This window comes from Nannospalax galili, unplaced genomic scaffold (assembly GCF_000622305.1).
Source record: "Nannospalax galili isolate Female #2095 unplaced genomic scaffold, S.galili_v1.0 scaffold1307, whole genome shotgun sequence".
Lineage (NCBI taxonomy): Eukaryota > Metazoa > Chordata > Mammalia > Rodentia > Spalacidae > Nannospalax > Nannospalax galili.
Window position 1 is genome coordinate 401,184 of NW_008357035.1, and position 8,266 is coordinate 409,449.

At 48.0% G+C, this 8,266-nt stretch overlaps 1 pseudogene; it reads left to right on the forward strand.

The window, feature by feature from the left end:
* LOC103751506 overlaps window positions 1-8,266 on the forward strand; it is an 18,017-nt pseudogene that overhangs the window by 2,551 nt on the left and 7,200 nt on the right.

Consider the following 8,266-nt stretch of genomic DNA (forward strand, 5'->3'; position numbering starts at 1 on the left):
ATTGTGAAGGTCCAGGTCAATGAGAGACACAACAAGAGGTGGAAGACGCCTGACGACCACCACGTGAGGTTCTCCTCTGACCACCACACACGGTGTGCATGTGTGCCATGGTACACACACACACACACGCACACACACACACACACATTTTTTAAAAATGGTTTAAATGCTTTCATTGCAAAAAAAAAGGGGAGGAATATAATTTAATTAATAAAATATGTAGGAAGGTGGAGAGATGGCTCAGTGGTTCAGAATCCTGGCTGCTCTTCCAGAGGACCCATGTTCAATTCCCAGCCCCCACATGGTGGCTAACAGCTGTCTGTAACTCCAGTTTCGGGGGTCTGACACTCTCTTCTGGCCTCTGTGGGCACTGCACACATGTGGTGTGGTGCACTCACATACATGCAGATCAAACACTCATAAAGTAAAAATAAGTAAATCTTAAAAAATAAATTAATTAAATTTGTAGTGAATTAAGCTAAAAACAATAGTAGTGTTTTGAAGCAACCACATCCATTGAGGTTTCTCAAAGACTTTTATGAGTGACCCTTATTTAAACATCCCCTGTGAGAAGTCATCTAAATTATGATGACCACAACCACAGCAGCTTTTGATTGCTGTTGCTTTGAGACCGTCTCACCCTGTAGTCCTGGCTGGCCTGATACTCACTGCAAAGTTGAGGCTGGCTTTGAACTTATGGAAATCCTCCTGCCTCAGCTTCCTGAGGTTACAGGTGGGCCCCTCTGGGCCTCAGTACTCCCAGTGTTTGAGACTGATCCCATTACTCCAGGACACTGCTGTTTAATGGTAAAGCCATTTCTGATAGCCCAGTTCCACTAGATCCCTGCCATCCCCTCTAGTCATCGTTAAATGCTCCACGGTCCCCAGGCCCAGAAACACGAGTCCCAAGAGGAAGGATGCTGGGTGGCAGTTTCCTTCCAGATAAAATATTCCAGCCTGCAGGAATCTCAGAAGTGAACAACTCAGGAGTTTCAGGGAGTCCCTGAAACTGACCAGATGCACTAGGCCTCTCCCTCCCCAAGATTATATAGGTCCTAAGGACTGAGGGGAGGTGCTCAGACCAGGTCCGACACCTGGAAGAGATACTCTCCAACCTGTCGAGCTGCCAACAGGTTACACAGTGAGCTACAGGTTTCCAGCTTTCATGTCCTCCATGCTGGGGTGGACTTTGGTGACACTGCTGTGTTTGCATCATTTATGCTCCTATAAGTAAGCCTTCACTCATGCATCCCTAAGGAACCCCAGTAAAACGCACTGGTTCACCAGGTCGGACTTCGGTGGTATCCTGACTTTGGTCATTCGTTGGCTCCCTTGTCTGGGGTGAGTAGACATTTGTTCATATCTCCCCAGGAACAGCGTCAACAAGTCCCCGGAAGAACGTGACCTGGTTGTCCCATTATCTCTGGGGATGAATTCAAAGATGTCAGCAACTGTGGACAGTTGACCTGTGTATGCTGACTGCTTCCCATAACACACAGCCGCAATGCCATGTGCATGAACAGATTGGCACCTAATATGGTAATGGGCAGCGAATTACAGGACATTTTAACAAACTGCTGAACAGAGCTCAGCACCATATAAACCAGGTGTGGGCACCTACAACTGTCATCCCAGAACTCAGGAGGTAGAGGATCTGAAGTTCATGGTCATCTTTGATGACGAGTCAAGGCCACCCTGAAAATGCTGTGAGACAGTTCATCTGCCATAGACCCAATACTAGGAGACCTGCTATTGACTAACAGGGACTGTGTGCAGTCTACACTCTGCTCTGTGACTAACAGGCACTGTATACAGTCTACACTCTTGACAAAGAGATGAGTCACTTCCTGATCAGGATACTTGACATTTTGCCACACTCTGTGGTATATCAAACAATTTAAAAATCAACAAATTTCTTCTAGAAATTTCCACCTCTCATTTTCCAATCACACTTGAAATTCAGTAACTGTAATCACAGAATGCTGAACTGCAGATGGGGGGCACCTCAATGAAATGACAGAGATTGTGATAAGGGAACAGGAAGACCAGGTACTCCCTCATGGGGCGCTACTGGGAGAATCCACTGGAACTTTCATAAAGTGAATGGATGCCTTTTACAGTCAGTAAATGCCACAGCCAAAAAAAGGATGAAGAGGAGGGTTAGGCTGTGCTGTGTGACACTGTTCCTGGGAGATGCGAACAAACATCTCCTCATCCCACATAGGGAACCAGCGACAGACCAGTGTAAGGACCAAAGTCCAACCTGGTGAACCGTTGAGATTTATTGGTGTTACTCACAGGAACAGAAATAACTAAAAGACAGCCACATCGCCAAAAGCTCACCCCAGCATGGGTGCAGGTCATGAAAGCGGGAAATCTGGGGCTCATGGCACAGCTTGCGGGTGGCTTGACCGCCTGGAGAGTGTCCTTTCCACATAGCTCAGCTGGGTTGGCCTCTTCCACATAGTTCTGCTGTCTGAGAGTCACTCAGCAGGCCTTGGAGTTTATATATACTTGGGGAGGGAGAGGCCTAGTGAACCTGGTCAGCTTCAGGGATTTCCTGAAGCTCCGAGTTGTTCACTTCCTGAGTTTGACGACTTTCCCTGCAAGGGCAGCAGTTTCATCTTCCCTTGGAAGATCCCGTTGTCTACTCAGCTGCCCTCCAAAACAAAAGGCTTTATCTCTGAGGCAACTGCCACACAAGTGCCACATCAGGCAGGGCTGTAGGACAGAGGGGTGCTCTGTAGTGTCAGATGGAGAGGTCCAGGTCAGGTAAAATCCGCTGTGGGGCACTTGTGCAGCCCACTAGGCAAAGAGCATTTCAGACCATGTGAATGGCCAGTGCAAAGGCCCTGGGGCAGAAATCCGCCTGATACATGGAAGGGCCCTTGGAGAAGCCAGCAAGCTCAGATGAGCTGGAGGTGGGGGGAGCCCTAAGGAGGAGATCAGAACGTGGGGGGAGCAACAGGGAAGGGAGAGATGGGAAGAGCTCAGGGTGGAGGGAAGGACACGCTTTCCGTGTGACAGGGGGTGCTGCTTGGGGAGCCCAGTGAGCCTCCACGTGAGACACAGGTGTGTTAGCCTTGACTCCTTCCACACACTCAGGAAACCAGTGGGAGGGCAACAGAGGCCAGAGTCCATTTAAGTCAGCAAGGCTCTGCTGCGGCCTCCCCCTTCCTCTTGGGCCTTGGTACGGTGACCTGTTGGGCCTTGGTGCTCAGCTTGCTCCCACTGGCTCTGATAGGCAGAGTGGTCACCATAGGAAGTTGTTGAAGTAACCTGGGTAAGGGGCACTGAGACCCAGACAGGAGCCATGCCAGGAGCTCTGGGCACAGTCAGGGTCTGGCCGCATCTGGAGGTCAAGCAGGGGCCCTCAGGGGAAGACAGGCCAGAGCCTCCACAGTTTGGTCTTCAACATGTAAAGAAATGGTCTCCATCAGCTGAACTGAGACTGAGGGGGCATAGGGAGGGTCAGACCTGAGCTGTGGACACACTGGAGAGGTCTTGTCAACATGGTCTGAAATTGCAAAAGGTCAGGGCAGGGGCCCTGTGCATGATGAGGGATTCTGGGCAGCGTGTGGGAGGCATCAACCCGGAGTGGGAAGTCAGTGTAGAGATGGGATGCAAAACCTTGAGTAGATGAGGAAGGGGGAGCAGGTGTGACCAGGACGCAGGGAGGTTCAAGGGTAAGCAACCCAGGGTCAGTTAGTGGTCCAGGACCAGTTAGCAGTCCAGGACCAGTAAATGGTCCAGGATCAATTAGCAATCCAGGATCAGTAGAGACACAGGATCAGTTAATGACCCAGGATCAGTTAGCAACCAGGATCAGCCAAACTTACCATTATCCTTTACAAGGATGGGGCTGGCTCTCACAGATGTGGGACTGGACACTGCTGGCTGTAATCCAGATTGTGGCCATTTGCAGGCAGGGATCCATCCTGCTGGACCAGATACGGACACAGATGTCCTTGGATGTGAACCTCACACCAAAGGTCCCGCCTCCTCCACCTGCCTCATGGGGTTCAGCCAGACAGCTATCTGCTGCTAAGCCGGGCACGGGGAGGGAGCGCCCCACTCTTGCATGGCCTCCACCTTTAGAGAGAGCCCCATTGTGGCTCCCAGGTCCAGCCATGTCAAGCTCTGAATCTCTCCAGGTCTTAATGCAAACCCTGGAATCATTTCAGCTCCTTCCTAAAAATGTCCTGACCCTCTGTGGGGATCAGAGAAACCCTGTCCATCATCTCCAGGACTTTCTTGCTTTCTAGAAGAAGGGGTAGAGCTCTTGTTCTCTTTAGATTCTTCTAGAACAAAAACACATCACTATCACAATATATTAACCTTCCACATACATCAGCCTGAATCATGGGAGGTGTGCACCCAACAGTCCTTCCAATGAAATCAGCTCGGGTTTGTTGTTGTTGTTTGTTGATGTTGTTGTTTGTTTTTGCATGCATGGGGAAGGGGGTACATGTGTACATGTGGGCACCAGAAGTCAACCCCAGGCACTGCCCACTGTGATTTTTAAAACAGGGTCTCTTGCTACCCTGGAGCTCACCAGCTAGCTAGGCTGGTTGGCTAGGGAGCCCCAGGGATCCATCTGTCAACCCCTCCCCAGAACTGGGATTACGGGCTCACACAACACCCAGATTTTTTACCTGGGCTCTGGGGATTCGAACTCAGGCCTCATGCTTACATAGCAAGCACTTTACTGACTGAAATTTTTCCCTCAGTCCTGCTGTTTGTTCTTTGAGATAAAATCTGGCAATGAAGCCCAAGCTAGCCTCAACTGTACCATTCTCTGCCTCAGCCTCTCAAGTGCCGAAATTACAGATATGTTCCCACAACAGTCAGCTCAAAGTCAACTGTTATAAGAACGGAGGGGCTGGAGAGAGGGCTCAGCAGTTAAGAGCACTGGCGGCTCTTGCAGAAGACCTGGGTTTGGTTCCCAGCACCCACATGGCAGCTAACAACCATCCATAACTCCAGTTCTAGGGATCCAACACCCTCTTCTGACCTCCTCAGACATTGCATGACACAAGTGCACTCACATACATGCAGGCCACACACTCATATGCATAAAATAAAAATAATAAAATATAGTTCAAAAATGTGTAAGAACAGGCAGAAATGAGAAACAGTTCACAAGTGTGACACAGAAAGAACCGTGAAGGAAACTGAGGATGGAGCAAGGGAACCGGCTAGTCACAGTCGTGAGCATAGACTCACAGGCCCCAAGAAGGGAGAGCAGCAAAACCCACCAAAGTGTGGGGTTCAGTCAGCACTTATGTCCACGTCAGTTTCTCTTTCTGGATGAACACACTGCGGTTATGGAAGATGTGAACGGTAGGAGACTCTCCATACCAACAAGATGCATTCCAAAACAAAAAGCATGTTTTAAAAATTCCAAACACAACCACTGACTCCCAGCACTTAAAAGAAAAAGTCCACAGCCAAATAAGTCTGGTTTGCTCCCAAAAATATACTGGTGGCACTAAAACAGGAAAATGGCATCTGTGACTTCTCATGGCAGTGTGAGGCATCATAAAAAGTCACTGGGGAGGGAAGGGAAGGGAGGGGAGGGGAGGGGGTACAGCTGACTTCATTCGAAATGTGATCAGTATTATGGGTTAAAAACCACAAGCTTATATTGCCAAGAAATGTGATGTCCTCTGCGTTCAAACTCTGACATGCTCCCTGTCATAGTTAACTTCAGCTGTCAACCTGACACAAACCTAGAGTCACCTCGGAAGAGGGAACCTCAACTGAGGAGTTACCTGCATCGGGCTGGCCTGTGGGCATGTCTGTGGGGCATTTTCTTAATTTCTAATTGATCTAGGATGACCCAGTCAACCGTGGGTGGTGCCATCCCTGGGCAGATGATTCTGAGCTGTATAAGAAAGGTAACTGAGCAAGCCAGGGGAGGAAGCCAGTGAGCAGCTTTCCTCCATGGTCTCTGCCTAAGTTCTTGCCTCCAGGTTCCTGCCTTGAGTTCCTACCCTGACTCCCTCCATGATGGGCTGTGACCTAAAAGCCAAATAAATCCGTTTCTCCCCAAGTTGGTTTTGGTCAGTGTTTATCACCAACCAACAGGAAACAAATGAGAACATTCCTCCAGCTTCCACTCCACTGCAACATAAACCTAGACAGGGGCTAAAGCTATATGAAAAGAAAAAGAAATACCCAAACATCCAGGGCTTGGAGATACCAGCATCTCACAGTCATGGCTATAAACCTAAAAAGCAACCACAGGCACTGGAAATTATTTCTGAAAGACACGGTACCTCAGGAGAAAATTAATCTACTGTGTCTTACATGAATATCATGCGAAGTAGAAAACATTCAGAAAAAGTAGTTCAGTGGTAGGGACTGGAGAGATGGCTTGGCAATTAAGAACACTGGTTGCTCTTGCAGAGGACCTGGGTTCAGTTCCCAGCACCCACATGGCAGCTAACAACTGTCTTTAACTCCAGTTCCAAGGATCCAATGCCCTCTTCCTGCCTCCACAGGCATTTCACACAGGAGAAAACCTGAACTCAGTTCCCAGCACCCATGTCAGGCAGTTCATAGCCACCTATAACTACAGCTCCAAGTGATCTGACACCCTCTTCTGGCCTCTAAGGGTAGCTGCACTCACATGCCTGTAACACACACACACACACACACACACACACACACACACACACACACAAAAAAATTTAAAAGCAAGGAGAGGAGAACAACCCTTTTAGCAATTCTCAAGTACAGACACATCTAACTATACTCACCCTCTGTACAGTCGACATCCAGAACTTAGTCTGTGGGGAAAAAAATTAAACACTTTGTGTTTAAACTCGAAACAAGCTTAAAAAGATCTACAAAATCTGTTCCCAGCACTGCCTGGAGATGAGACCTAGGGGGCTGGTTCACAACCCACCCATTCTTTTTGTTTTGTTTTGCTGTTGTTGTGTTTTTAAGACAGTGTCTCCTGCAGCCCAGGCTAGCCTGGTACTCACTATGTAACTGAGGTTGACCTTAAACTCCTGATCCTCCTCCTGAGTGCTGGGGTGACAGGCACATACCACCATGCCATGCTTTCGCCCTTTTTAAAAATTATTTCTATTCTCTGTTGTATGATGAGTGTGTGTTACTTATATGATCAGAAAACAAACTTGATTTTTTTCAGATTTATTTTAGCAAGTCAGGAGAAATAGAATTGTGCTTTTCCTATCTGTGTGCATAAAGGAAATAGATGCTGACTATCAAAGGAAAGATGGAGATAGATGGGTATGGAGTTGTGAAAAAATATTTTAAATTATTATATAATGGCATGCACCTTAAAGAGTCAGGGAGAGACAAACGGGACAGTGTCATTCGTTTAGGTAAACAGCAGGCTCATCAACACACACAACTGTACAAGCTCAATTTCCAGGTTCACATTCATAAGTGATCTGAAAAGAAGAAAGCGCGTGGGGCTGGAGAGATGGCTCAGAGGTTAAGAGCACTGACTACTCTTGCAGAGGACCTGGGTTTGGTTCCCAGCACCCACATAGTGGCTAACAATTCCAGTTCCTAACTGCAGTTCCTGGGGATCTAACACCCTCTTCCAGCCTCCATGGGCACTACATGCATGTATACACTTAAATACATGTAGACAATACACTCATACACATAAATAAATGAGACTTTTTTAAAAAGGACTAAAACCCAATGGACAGAACAGAAAATTCAGGAAATTTAATTCCCATAGAAAAACACAAAGTGTTTCTGGGAATTAAAGAAATAACACTCAGTAAGAAAGCATCTTTAAGAAACTGGACTGCAGCTCGGTAGGTAATATGTCTGCCTACCACCCATGAAGCCCTGGGTTCAAGTCCCAGCACTGCATTAACCAAGTGTGGTGGCACACACCTGTCTTCCTCTCACTCAGGAAGTGGAGGCTTGAGATCAGGAGTTCAAGGTCATCCTAGCTACATAACAAATTTGAGACCAGCCCAACACACACAACTGTACAAGCTCATAGAAGCAATAAAGGAACTTTAGACACTTGCTAAGTGACTTAATGGAGTAAAACAAGGAGATCCTGGATTGTGGGACCATTAAGAGGAAGATGGGTCCCTGGTGGCTGGTGGGTCCCCATGGCTGGTTAAGTCTCTGATAGGTAGTGGGTCCCCACGGCTGGTTAAGTCTCCGGTAGGTAGTGGGTCCCCGCGGCTGGTTAAGTCTCCAGTAGGTAGTGGGTCCCCACGGCTGGTTAAGTCTCTGATAGGTAGTGGGTCCCCACGGCTGG